Source organism: Strigops habroptila, chromosome 12 (genome assembly GCF_004027225.2).
Source record: "Strigops habroptila isolate Jane chromosome 12, bStrHab1.2.pri, whole genome shotgun sequence".
NCBI lineage: Eukaryota > Metazoa > Chordata > Aves > Psittaciformes > Psittacidae > Strigops > Strigops habroptila.
The window spans coordinates 19206583-19221024 of NC_044288.2; the positions used below are offsets into that span (position 1 = coordinate 19206583).

The following is a 14442-nucleotide window of genomic DNA, read 5'->3' on the forward strand; positions in this document are numbered from 1 at the left end:
GTGATCTGTGATGAATTAGCACTCCTCCCAGGGTTAGAATATAAGCCCAACAACTTATACCTGGCAGCCTTTAATAGCTGTACATATGCAGCCTCTTTGCCTTGCGACCCAGGAGAATGGCTTCTTAATATTCCTCTTAAAGACTTAGTGTTTGTGCTGGGTTTCCTGTAAATTCATAGTGTTGCATTTGCAGCCAAGCTGCAACAAAACCCACAGAACGATTAGGAAGCCTTGCACGTACATACAGAAAATGCAGTCACAAGATTGCTAAATAGAAATTGCTCTATCTTTAAATGATCATGAGCTGTCAGCTGTTCCTTTGTTCGGATTATTATAGACACACATAAAACATTTGATTGAATGCTCAAGTTTTCACCAGCTAGGATCCAGACGGATGTCTGATAAAATAACAAACACACCCCACTCCACCCCTCCTCAAAATCCCCTTCCTGCTTCGACTGAATTTCTCCCTGTACTGAAGCCAGTATTTCATGGACTAAATTGGACAAAGCAAGCAAACAATCTCCTTCGCATTGATTTCCAAATCAAATCATTGTTAATCACATCAATATTCCCTGCTGATTCAACAATCTCCGTGGCCAGCTTTCTGGCTCAAACAAGCTCCTCCGCATGGATGCTGTGGAGCCCTCTGTGCGTGCTGCCCAGGTTTGCTATTAATTATTGTTGGAAGCATTCAAGTCTGATTCTCTCACCTCTTCTTTCTCACTCCTTTTCCCCTCATGCAGCAAGGAAGAAACTGAAATACCATTCTTCACTTGACATTGGATTTCTAACCTCTCTCAGTGATGTGAGCCTAGTGCTAAAATACAGATCCAGGGCACCACTGGCTTACCTGTAAGCAATCACAATGCCTCAGCTGCTGGGAAACGTGGCAGACATTTCAGTGTGGTGAGTTGCTAATTTCTGGGGCAAAACTCTGCTCTTTTGTGGTACAACTCATATGTGGGGTGTGACAGCTTAGGGGGGTTCCGAGGCTGCCTCTTGAGGCTGTGCTGGCTGCAGAGCAGAAGCCTGCTCCTGCAGACATTTGTTCAAGGGATTAATTTGAAATCCATGTGCATCTCTTTATGTTCAGTGAGACGCCTCTTATGCTTTAAACTAAGCAAGTGCCTGTGCTTTGGGAGGATGGCAATCGGGGCGGAAACAGCAGAGCTGCAGTCTGACTGTGGCAGGAGCAGCACTGGTGCTGGCAGCCTGGTGTGGGAAGGGATATGGCAGGATTTGGGCTCAGCCCCTGCCTCTTCAACAGCTCTGCCCGAGGTCAGGTCTCACCGCAGGCAGTGAACAACTCCTTCCTTTGCAAAAGAGGGAGCAGAAAGGAAGAAAAGGTGGCAGACTCAAACATGACTGTTTCCAGCAATAACAAGAAACCCTGGGGGTGTGTGCACATGTGGGTGAAGAAGCACACTGAAACCCACACAGAACACATCACAGTCCAGTATAGAGGAGCCTGCCTCAGACTGTATTAATGGTCAGTCTGAAAAGGAGAGGATGAACCTCAGAGACCGAAATACTTTCTTCCAGTTAGACACAGCTCACAGGAACGCTGTCTGTGCACATATGGGCAGAAATGGTTGGGAAATCGTATCCTGCCGTTTGACATGTAGTAAATGTACCCTGCCAGATAAGTAAGAGTCCAGGACTATATCTGTAACATCTATTAGCAATGGTAAATTAATTAGAAGTATGAACTAATTAATCTCCCTGCTCTCTGCCTCTTCGTTCACCAGGGCAGTGAGGCTCATCCTGCCATAAGCAGCACAGCAGCCTGTGCTGTGTCCTGGGTAGCCCTGGTTTTGCTAATGGCCCACACGCTGCTCCCTGTGCATCTGGGGACCAAGGTGCCCTCTGTTTAATGAGGCCACTGACAGCCTGATGATGCTTTCTGTGAAAGTGTTCGCCCTTATGCCTTTACTGTCTGCGGGCTGGCTACAATATGCCCTTAGGCTGGTGTGCGAGCTATAGAGTAGGGTCACCAGCAGAGGCTCAGATTGAAACGGGATTTTGAAGGGTCTCTGCCTTAGAAGTGGAAGCCTGCTGAGGTGAAGAGGGCTCGAGAAAGACAGATAAACTTCTCATAAAATGGTTAAGATGAATTTAGGGAGTATTGGAGTAACACATAGACCTTTGAACTATCCTTTAGCAGAATAGGCTTTGTATAGCCTCAAGGAAGCTTTAGCTAAGGGCAAATTTGGGCTAGCTTCATATCCGCTGGGTTAACCTGCTACAGACCACTGTGTTCTCTGCAAATGGCAGAGACTCTGCACAAGCAGGTGAGCGCAGCAGGAGGCTCTGCAGTGGCTGCATTGTCAGCCCATGGCAGTGCTACAGGTGGCTTCACACTGAGAGCTGGTCTTTATTCTCTTGCTGTCACGTTTTTCTGTCTGCTCACTTGTAAATCAAATTGCCGTGTTCTCTGATGGTAACGTTTTACTCCTCCTGAAGTTACTGTTTGCACAGTGGCATCTGTACAATGCTATTTTCCCCTCTGAATAATCATTTTCATAATCTGAAACTGAAAAGAAAACCCAAACAACTACCATGGAAGAAAGGAAAATTCTCATGGAATAAATTTCCATAGACTCTGTGAAATTTCCCTGTAAATGCATATTACTTCTGGAGCTCCCCATGAATACAACAATGAGGAGAATTATTCTGCTCAGTTTTTACCTACTGCCCCTACCAAATACTTTCCTCAGCATGCTATCAAAGGTGTTGTAGAGCTGATGCTTTTGCTATTTTCTGTTTAATAGAGCTGATATTCAAATCGAGTGATATCCCTTGTCACAAATATAATTTCATCCTTCTACTGCACTTGCCAAGAACAATGCAATGGCTTCACTGTTAGATACTGTGCTTGGTTCATTACTTCAAAATATGCTAGCACTTTGTTCATAATAGGTTTGGTGGCTGAATTTTTAATGGCAAAAATAAGGTATTTATTTTATTTGTATTTGAAGAAGGAGCAGGAAACACAGGCACCTTGTGAGAAAGCTTGTTTTTGTGAGACTAAGTCCAGCTTTGCAGCCGTGCTGGACCATGGCAGCACCCTTTTTCGAGGTGACCCTGAAAATATTGCAATTACTACAGGTGATTTGTCATTTAAGGGTGTTATAAAAAATACTTCAGGGGCTCTTGCAGCACATAGGTGAGTTTTACCTTTATCTTTGCAGACCCAGCAGAGAAGATCTGACCGGCTATAAGGTCTAAGCTGCATGCGGAGGGAGAAAACCTTGCCTGTGCTCAAAGTATCTTTAAATCAGTGGCAGAGATGTTTCTTGTGGAGGTGCTAAATTTGATGGAGGAGCACAGGCATGGATTGGGCTTCAAGATCATGTGGCCATTGGCACCATCTGCCCTATTTCCTTCTGGTCTGTTAAATGCTATATTCAGGTCTGATGTGTCCATTTAAAAGCGAGATTGAAACTGTACCAGGTACCCCCAAATTATCCTGCAGGGAGCAGAGCATGAAGCTGCAGCAGGGTAGGAGGAAGGGGACCAGCTGCAGGCTCTCACAGCACAGAGGAGCTCACAGGATCCCATGCTGCCAAGGTTCTGTGCTGGTTGGCTCCTATCTGAGGGGTTTGTAGGTACAGCCAGTGATAAATAGCATTACAGGATACCTTATGCATAAAGCATCACTGCCTTGCAGAGGGACTAGGCTTCCTGGGGAGAAGCATGGTGGCATTTCTGGATGTGGTGCTCTGCCCCTCTGCCCATGGTGGGCTTCACCCTAACCTGCACAGCTGCTGCCGCTTCTCCTGGCCTGGCCCCACACCAGCCCCTTTCCTCTGGGCAAATATACACATTCCTGTCGACATGCCCTCAGACAGCTTCACTGGTCTTCTCCTTGCTTAAAAAAGTTGAGAGGCTGCAAAAAATTTCCATATTGCAACAGGAATCTGGGGGTTCCCCTGGGCAGGACTCCCCAGTGGCGTGTGGGGAAGAGAGGAGATGTTTTAAGAAGAAGCATTTGAGAGTATTTCTGCAAAAAAAAGAAAATATTTTTAAAGCCTTGTGCACAAAATTTGGCTTCTTCTGAAACTGGAAATTGTCTCCCAGCAACATATGCTAATTCATTAGATGAATTTCATTCATTGAAACGTGAACTATGGTAATTTCTTTCGACTTTTGAATGCAAATTGCAATTCAGCCTTAACTATGGCGGTATTCCCATTACACGGGGCTGAAGAATGTCTATAATATTTACTTTACTCTTTGTTTTTAACATAGCAAAATCTTTTTTCAATAAACCTCATCTCACCACAGAGAAGCCTTTTGTGCTGTTCCTCACATGTCAGTTTTGCAACCGAGGGGTCAGCTCAGGGTAACAGCATCACCAGGGCCGTAGGTCTACTGGGCACCTGGGGGGACCATATTGTGTCTTACTTCTTGTTTTGTTCCTGGTGGGAACTGGGTCTGTCCAACCTGCTGCAGTTTCTAATACTCACAGAGCAGGAGTCTGCTGAGGCATAGCCAATATCTGGCTTATTTTCGCTTCGATTTAAATGAGAAATTAGTTGCTTAATAAATAGAGGAATTTGCTTCCATTTTGATTTGCAATTTGAATTAATGATTCTTCCAGCAGAAATGAACTACTCCAATAATAACAGCTTTATAACCTTAAGGCTTCCCTCTGGACTGCTTATGAAAATGCTACTTAACTTCCATCAGTATTGAGCTTGTACTGAGCGTCATAACCGGTGAAAGAAGAGAAATAGCAAGAGGGAGTGGGAGAGAGGGAAAGAATGAAGTTCACTCCCCCTATACATCAAGGTGTTTCTGAAAGATTGTTTTGATAACTTTTTTCTACTCATAGTAGACTGACCTGTGTATTTATTTGTGTTATTCTCTCTGTATAAGGCTAATGACTGTCTGAAATTATTCACTGAAAGCAATTGTTTGGACATCTCTCCATGTACTTTAAAAGGTGATAAAGTACAAGATTTTTGTTATTGTTCAGCTCACATCTGGAGTCAGCTCCAGCCTGTGTCTGGCACACCAAGTCAATAGCCTCACTCTATATTCTGCTTGCATCTTTACCTTTCCTGAGCTTATTCTCTCTAACTTGATACTGCTGGGTGTTGTACTCACAGGAGGAACTGTGTGCAGGAGAGAGTGCTCTGGTTTGCAGTGGGAAGCTGGTGTGAGGAATTAAAGCTCCTGTTGTGACAGAGATGACAACAAAAGCAGAAAACTTCCTCGTGCAGAAGGAAAACCCGTCAACTGAGACATTCAGAGGTGATACATGGGTATTGAGCAATGACTTTCACACTAATTTCCGAAGTGCTGTTATGGCAGCCTAGGTCATGCTTTTGAAGGTTCCTTGCCAAAGGCTGCCTGGCAAGGTTTCTTCCCACTACTGCAGCTGGCTGGCAGGATTTGTTTCCACCTACACTTTATGTGTCCGTTATGCTAAAGTACAGTGAAGCGAAAACAAATCCTCTTCAATGCTCTCCCCTCCCATTCCAAAATCCTGGGGATTTTGTGTGCCAATTGCACGTAACAAGGAAAATTAACTCAAGGTTCCCCGTGGCAGGGGCCACCAGAGCCACACTGTCTGTCAGGCTCTGGGAGCTGCCTGTATTACAGCATAATTTCCCCACCATTTAACATCATCGCTGCAACCTCCCCCTGCCATCACCCATCTCCAAAGGGCTGTTACTGCCCAGTCTTAAGATGCTTGGGATAAGCAAATATCTCAAGCTGAGAAGTCTGGTATTGGTACATTACAAGAAAATCTCTCAACCTTAAAATTGCTTATGGTAAACAGCTCCAATGTGCAGATATAACTGTCTAACACACCAAACCACCTCAGGAGTTTAGGAATAAACATGGCAGACACTGATGTGAATGTTTATGGGGTGAGGGAAGACTGGCACAAAATACAAAGAAGCTGTGTTTGAAGGAAAGGCATCTTAACATAAAGGTATTCTAATCTTTACCTTTCAGTATTTAAGCCACAGTGCAGCCATTATTAAAGCAATTAAAATGCAATTACTTTTTTATCTTTTATTTCAGTTCTTGAATAATTAAAGCCACTTTACATCCAGGATGATCCATAAAGGAAGGCATTTGGCATGTGAAAAGCTGAAAAGAGTGGAAGACTTTGGGGTATCAGCAGTGAGCAGCAAGCAACTGAGATTGTTAATGCTACAGTAAGCCGCCTCCTTTGCACATCTCTACGGGATCATGGAAAGAGGCCAATTGCTGGATTTCTGTACTTTATCTTGATTAAATGGCTGTTTCAATTTGGTATTCACTCCTTTCATACTTGTAATCACTTTAAGATTTTCATTTTATAGTATTCACTTATTTAACTGCTTGTTTCCTGCCAAGTCTAAAAAAAGAAAGGCTTTTCCCTCCCTTCTCCTTGCTGCAATAAAGGCAAGAGTTTACACAAAATTACTTCTATATTTAAAGTCTCCTGATGTAAATCTCTGTCGCTTTAAATAGTCAGAGTTGGTAGATACTGCAAATAAGTACTGGAGTGAAAGATCCTGAAGCTGCTGGGAGAGGCTGACAACTGCCGCAAGCACATGGACAGGCTGATGGGCGTCCCTGGGGCATGGGGAGGCGTGCAGCATCCCTAGGACCTGAGTGGGTGTTACGCCTCCCCAAATCCTCCGGAAAATTTTAGGGATTGCTGTGATTCCTCTTCACGTGTGTGCTGCCTACCTGCGAAGGGGTTGTGCCCCCCAAAGCTCCTGCAGTGCTGTGGGGTTGGGAATGAGAGAGCAGAGGCTGCCGGAGGCTCTGTGTCATGGGCACTTCTCCAGGGATGCGGGAAGAAGAAAGCTCTTCCCATGGGGCTGCAGTGATTGTCAGGCTGCCAGCAGCAGAAAAACAACCATGTTTCGGTTCCTCATCACCCAAATTGAGTATCATCTGCCCTGTATCTTGGCCAAGGTAATGGGAAAAGAAATACAGTCTAAATGTGCTGGAATGGATGAAACCCTCTTAGGTTTTAATTTTATTGTTAGAGACTAAGGAAACCAACATATTTTCAGGCATTTGCTGGACTAGTTAGCTTTATCACACTCATTTGTCAACACTTTTTTATCAATGTTGAGGGATGTAGTTTAAAGAAACTGTGCAGTAGGAAAGTTAGAATTCATCTGAGAGGAGCTTCCTTAGAGAGAGGATCAAAAGTAGTGATCAAATGCCTGTGGCACTGCCTGTTGGCCAAAGGGATCTGCCATTACTGTCCCCTTAGGAAAGCAGTGAAATACTTCAGGATCCTCAGAGGTGGTAGCATTGAACCACCTGAGAAATCAGTACGGAAGGATTAGCTGGCAGATTCCTGTGGCCAGCCCCAATCCCAAGCATCTCAGCCAAGGTAAGCTCAAGGGTCATCACTAGAAATGACACAAATGTCATTGCTCAGGTCATCTTGGAAATAGTTTCAGATTACAGCCTAATAGTAGGGCAAGACTCATCCAGCTCACCCATCCAAGAATTGCACTGTGCTGTAAACTGGGTTTAATTACTCCATTTTATGTACAAATAATAGCTTTTGATCTGCTGAGGGACTCTTACCAGTTTGTGTATCCAGTCCTACAGAAACGTATTTATTATGAAACACTTTCGCTTTTTTCCTCTCCAAAGCTGACTGGTTTTAGTACATACCTTCAGAGGGCACAGGGAAGGGCAGGAAGAGTGGCTGAATAGTAGAGTTGCAGAAAATCAAATTGGTCCTAAAACTTGGCTGGCTGCAAAACTTTATCAAAAGAAAAGGCAGCTGTGTTGCGGCTCTGCCAGAGCAAATCCACAGGCAGAGGGGACTAAAGTCTGCTTTTGCCTGCACTCAGTTGCAGTGCTGCAGTGTGAGTTTTGCTGAACCAGTTCCTGGTGTACATGGGTACAACAGTCTAACAAGGTGGTGGAGAAATTACTATCCAAAGAAAACTCTGTTTTGTTGATACATATATACTAGGTCAAAAGTAAAAGACAATCACATAAGAAAAAGTAAAGTTGTGGCCTGCGGGACTTTTGAATGTAAAGCTGGATCTGCCTGGGACCTGGGTCTGGTCAGGATTTGTATATGATTGCTGATAGACACCTAGGATCTGGTCAGTTCATGGCACAAAGCTAGCATAGGGACCAGGACTCTGTTACTGCAGGAGACTGTTTTCTAGATTTTCCTGACTATCAAAAATCTCTTTTTCTTTCTTTCTAAATAAATATACTAAGAAGATGTTAAAAAGAGCTGTGAGTGGCAGGACTGTAAGTTATGAGTCTCCTGCTTCTTGCTTTTTTTAAGTTATAGTCAAAAGGATGATGAAATGAAGAACAGATACTGTGAGGGGAGATCTAAAATCTAAAATGTATAGTAAGAGTAGTTCAGCTAAAAATGCTGGAATCCAAAGGCTCCTTACAGTGTGTGGAGTTTTCATGTTCAAAAAGCAGTAGTGTATTTGATGATGTCTGAGATCTGAAAAACCTTCCCTATCCTTTGTATGGATTTTCTTTAGCCTTCTAAAATCTCAGTGATGATGAATCAATCCTATCTGAACACCTCTGTAAAAATCTCACATCCTTTCCACTATGTTTCACCTATCATTCCCCTTTTCAATCAATAGAACAAAAGCTAACTTCGATCTTCATTCATAATTGGTACAAAAAACAAGCCTGAAGTTTGAAAAGAAAGTTTTAATCATTTCTCCTTAACCAACACCTTCCCCTCCAATATATCTGTTTTCTGACCAGGTTTGGTAATAAGAGAGTGGCGTGAGTTCTCATGGGATTTCTGACACTGCTGGAAAGAGCACCAGCCTTGCCTTTCATCATGTCATAACCAAAAAACTCATAAGGATGTGTATAATTGGAGATCTTCTGAAATTTACAGAGCTGGAATAGTTGCATGATGAGCCAAAATCTGGAGCTGTGATCTGAGCTGGCTTTCCAGAAGCACCATCACCTTTTGGTCAGAGAAGACTTAGTCTCTTCAGCTCTGTTTCATACCACTTTTCTCTCTTCAACCTCTTTCTAGTTGTATAGAGCGGCTCAAAGCTTCGTTACATTGGACCCCAGGAATACCTAACGTGAGCTTTATGCCATGTATGGATCACCTGCTTAGGCAGTTTCAAGGACATCACTAGTGGTAAGATGAGTATTTAAATGCTTGTGGTATTTCAGGGGTGTTTGGACTTGAGGGATGGAGTCTTAGGATTTTCATGGCTCTTTCTGGCACTGTGAGCATCATGAAGCATGGGCACCCTCTAACAGCTCCAGCTCAGTGTGATCTCATTCATAACCACTAATAAATTGCCCAAACTTTCTGCACAATGGAGGTTTGACTTTGCTGTGATTTCTGCGGCAGGGAGGAAACTTAAAGTGCAGCTAGAGGAAAAAATGCAGATGTGCATTTGACTGAGCTTCAGAGTGGTGGGGGCCCAGTCCTGTACCCCAGAAGCTGGCATGCCTATAGCCCTCTGTGCTCAGAAGGCAGGGGAACAGAAAAGGAGGCTGTGTGAGTAAGGACAGTATCCCACTGCTGCGGGAACACTGAGAGCTTTAGGTGAAAATTAGAGCAAAGCTTGGCTTTTTCTGCATGTTAAAATTATGGCTAACTGACCCTTTTACTTGCTTTTCCTAGACCTGCTGGCCGAGGTGCAGAATAGCTGCACAAATTACAGTCATCACAGACAACTCCTTGCCTGGCTTTACAGTGAAGTAGAATACCCTGCTTGGTTTTACAGTGAAACCATAATTCTGTCCTCTATATCACAGCCACTGCAGGGCACGAAGGTCCTTGAGGAACCAGGGATGACATTTCTTTTCAGGCTGCCATGCCCTGGCCTGACGGTGCTGCAATGAGAATAAGCAGCCACAGGAGGGTGGAAAATTACCTGCCATGTCATTTGGTTTCAGTAGGAGTGGGCCCCTCCCAGTTGACTCTATTGCAGAAGTTTTCTCTATACACTTATTCTGCAGCTTGCAGCCAATTCCACTTGCTTTCCCTCCTGCAATTTCTCCTGTCCTTGAATTTGATCGAGCCAAGCTGTAACCGGCATGGTATTCAGGGCCTGGAAGATAGTGTTTCATGAGCTGTGCTCTGAAAAATTAGAAGAGTTTACCCTTCTAATTACCTCACCCTTCTCCCCCAGCCCCAAACATGCAGCAAGGCCTGGGCTTGACCTCAGGAGCTGCTGAGTTTTTATTTTCACAGATTGATTTCTGTGGAACACCTCAGGGTATTTGCTGGCATAAACATTGCTACAATGGCACAGGCTGTTTGTTTACATTGATAGGAGGAAAAGAGCCCTTATTACTGAAATTCTGCTTTCTTCCCTCAAGCTTCTCCCCAGGAGCCAGCACGTAGGCAATATTGATACCTGCTTTTTTTAATTTAGGGCCAATTGTTATATATAGATGGATGTGACGATGCATAAGTAATACACCACTTTGCTGCATGGCTTGTTTATTCCAGACCTCATTGGCATGCACAGCACACAGGCAAACCGAAAGCTTCTCTGGATGAGTATTGTCAGATAACTTGCCAGGTTGTTCCCTAGAGAAAATTGTCAGGCACACAGAGCTGGAGTTTGTAAGGTCCTTTTATTTCATCTTTTCAATGCACTCTATGCTGGTACAGCAAAGTTCAGGCTGAATCAGCACTCCCATTAGAATTCCTTATTTTCAGGAATTCATAAGCTGTGGGTGAGCAGAGGGACAGCAGGATGTGACTGTGCGAGAGCAGCGCTCCCGGGATGAAGTTGTTCTCACAAAATTTTGAAAAGCACACAAAAACAGAATGACAAATGTTCGTTGCATAAAGCAAACAGTCGTGCTGGGTGGCTGTCAGAAGGTGAGCACTGGGGACATGACGCTGATGCATTCAGAGCATTTGGCCATCTGTGCAGACACCCGCCTGCCTGCGGCCCATCGTCCCCCGGCTCTGAAACATGGGCAGGGGAAGGGGCCTTTCGTGATCCAGAGGGCTTCTGGGCTCCAACGGGACACAAATGCCTGGACAGCATGTTTGCTGTGGAGCTTATCATGGCACATGATGTATTCTACTTAAATAGATTATGAAAGGCCCAATTCTCCCATTAATTGCAAAATTCTCAAGATCTTCATTATGAACAGGCCTTAAATGTACAGTTTACAGCCTTAATCACTTGATATGCCATATGCCATTCCCCAAATCTAATACCGCGAGCAAAACCCACTCCTAAGTGCTTTATGATGAACTCAATTTACAACTGATACCAAATACTATTGAATTCTCTCTTATTGTCTTACTGCTGGGAAGTGCCTTCTGCGTTTTTTCTCTGGAAAAAACTTTATTAAATCTGCGGAAACAAGAGGTGAAAGGGGTTGGATTTAGAAATTTTGGAGAATAAACTCTGACCTGCTTTCAGTGTGAGGGCAGTCGTGATGTTTTCTGAAGAAAATGGGGAATGGCAACCAATCGCTCTGCCTCTGCCCAGCTCGCAGAATACTGGTTTGCATAATGACTGTATATTAAATTTACATTAGGCTTATAGTTTATAGCGGTGCCTCACTGGCTACATAATGCATGGAAGTACTCTTAGCATCCAGCTGCTGGAGCTGCCCATGATTTTGGAAGCTAATGTAAGTATAAGGATTTTCCTTAGCTGACTGCATGGTGTTTGGTGTTAGTTGTTTCAGAATAGCGAGAGGCTACCTCTTCTCCCAGCATCTAGAGATGACAAGAATTTTGTTTGTTTTTGGGGAAAAAATGGAAACAAAAGATATTTCAAAGAAATGATACTTTCTTGGGTTGTCTGCTGGAATTGTTTTTTTGGTTAGTAAGTAATTGCCAAGCTAAGCTGCAATAGTAATATAAGCATGGTAATAACGAATGCTGATGGATAGCTGATGTAAATTTAGATGAGCGACCTGCCTGACCATAAAAACAAGGTGTCCTAGTTAATGGGCATGAAAGGCTTGGAAAAATGAATATGTGAAGTATATTGAGTGAAGCATAAGAGCCAAGTTAAATGCAATAATGTTTTGGACTTACTTTCCTCTTCATGGTGGGCATCAACATACTGCAGTCCTGCGCCATCAGCCTCAGGTGGAGAGGGTGCAAGCAATTTTAGTAGCAAAGATGAGCTAACTCATGCAGCTTGTTTTCTGATGCATATACATGAGGAGGGGCTTGGAGGGGCTGGTCAATGAGGACAATAGGCATATTGGCTGCTTTGTGGTTTGTTTTTTTTCAGACCCACAAATTCTATGTCTAAGTTAGGCAGCCAGGCTTTTAAGCTCTCTCCATAGTCAGCAGAAACAGATAAGCTGCCTTTATGGGGAACAATTCTAGTTGCTCCTGTCTTTCCTCATTCTTCTTGTCTCAGAGCCCCTAACCAGATTAGCAGGAGGAAATTAAATCATTCCCCAAAGCTGGCCAGGTTTTCCTGCCCGCCCCAGATCTCTCTGGCAGGCAACCAAAGCCCTTGTAGGAAGAGAGGGAGATGCTAGTTGGAGAGTTACCATGTCAAACAGTACTGTCTGTCACACAGAGCTACAGACAAACAAGTAATTTTAGGTTGGATCAACCTGTTAGATCAGTGGCTTTGCCCCTGCCCATGGCAAAACAGGCTCACCTGCCTTGTTGTGTGCTGAAGAAACTTATGTCATCTCTACTTCCACTATTTTAAGTAAGTTTCCCTCTTCAGAAAGTGCCTGGGGTGATATGGTGAGCACGTCTAATAGTGACACAAATTAACCATTAATGCCAGAAATACAGAAGACTTTTTTTCCTTGAAATGCCTATGACCCTTCAGCTGATGAGCAGTTCCCTGGAGGAGCACTCACACAGCCAGTGTCACAGTGGCTCTTACACTGGCAGCACTGTGTGGCTGAAAACCTCCCATGGCATCGGGACAAACAGTGTGCAGATTCAGGAGGACTTGGTAAGTGGAGCTCAAAAGGCTGACAGTGGGAATACAGGTATTTGGGATGTAATAGGTGCACTCCCTCAGCCTCAAGTTAGCCCCACAGCAGCAAGAGAGAGTGCAGGGCAGCGTGGCTAAGCACATCTGCCTTATAACAGGGCATTGTTTACAGCTGCCAAAGACAGTCCCTTTCTCCAGGCTGACTTTACTGAAGAGTGTTTCTTGCGATGAAGCTATTTGTCTCCTTTAAATAGCTTGGAGCAAAACACGGGTTTTCTGGGTGTCACCCATTGCTACAGCCCCCCAGCAGTGTCCCCACTTAAGACAGTGCTGGGGGGCCCAGCGTGGTCTGCAGTGCTGTGTTGATTTCGGGGGGTGGAGGGCTCTGAGGAGCAGTGGGAACGTGACTAGAGCTTGAATTTTAAAAGCTTATATTATTAAAATATGTTATTTAAAAGTATATATTATTAAAACTTTTAAACTTAATTTAAAATGACTTGTTCAATAACTAGTAGATGGGAGAGGGAAATTAATTTAGTGTTGGAAGGTGTCTGTTTGGTTGAGCACCACCAAAGGGTGGCAGCCAGAGCACCAGGGGTCCCTCCTTCCCTCAGGTATTTTGGTTATAATGTCCCCATCACAAACATGGGTATTTTTCATGTGTGTATTGGGCAGCGTATACAGAGGATGCAAATATGGGACCAAGTATGTCAGGAGCTACACCCTGTGCCAGCTCCTGCTGCCCTGAGTCCTCTCTGAGCAGTGGCCAGGGATCTGGCAAGGGCGAAGGCCATGGTGGGTTCAGCCACAGGTGACACTAGCCCCTGGGTGGTGGTGGCTGCCTGACATACATGGAGCAGAGCAGAGCCATGGGGGCTCCTTCGTCACAGCCCAGGTACCAGGGAATAACCACCCCTCCATGCTGGCAGCTGTCCTCAGGGTCTGGCTGGATGAGGCTGAGCCCCTGGCAGAGGGGTGAGCTGGAGGCTGGTGCAATTATGATCCAAAATAGCTTTGGGAAAGATGCCTAACATGAGGTGAGGGACTTGAAAAATTGCTTGAGGTGCGCGGTCAGCCCTGGCACGTCTCTTAAATAAGAACCATCTTTTCTGCTGGGGTAATCTATCACACTTGAAACATTCTGAAAGGCTGTAGCTTTCCCCCTAACCATCTTTATCATTTTAATTTAAAAGCTTTTTGAAATTATCACCCAAATAAATGAGAAGTAGTAACAGGGTAAACTGCTCTGAGCTCTCCATTAGCGCAAACAATGCAAAGTGACTGTGCTCTATTTACAGAAAATTAATGAACGTAAAAAAGATGAAGTGCATGTCATTCTAGTGATCGTAAGTTGTTTTTCATGCAAGGAGGTTTGCAGCTTTATACATTCAGTTATGGGACAAAAGAAACATCTCTGCAATATTAATAGTTGTAATATATGATTGTATGTGAAGGGAATAGAAATAACGTTTATTTTATTTAATGAAGACTAATGAAGTTGTCCTGATCTTTCCATTACAGTTTCAACAAGTTTTTCTAATCAAGAAGATCCTAC

At 44.1% G+C, this 14442-nt stretch overlaps 1 long non-coding RNA gene across 1 annotated transcript; it reads left to right on the top strand.

Annotated features, from left to right (window-relative positions):
• The first annotated feature begins 486 nt into the window (after window positions 1–486).
• Window positions 487–6279, top strand: LOC115615801. The gene is made up of 3 exons (XR_003994145.1): window positions 487–909; window positions 5118–5262; window positions 6043–6279. It is a non-coding gene; the product is annotated as an uncharacterized LOC115615801 (long non-coding RNA).
• The last annotated feature ends 8163 nt before the right edge of the window (window positions 6280–14442 follow it).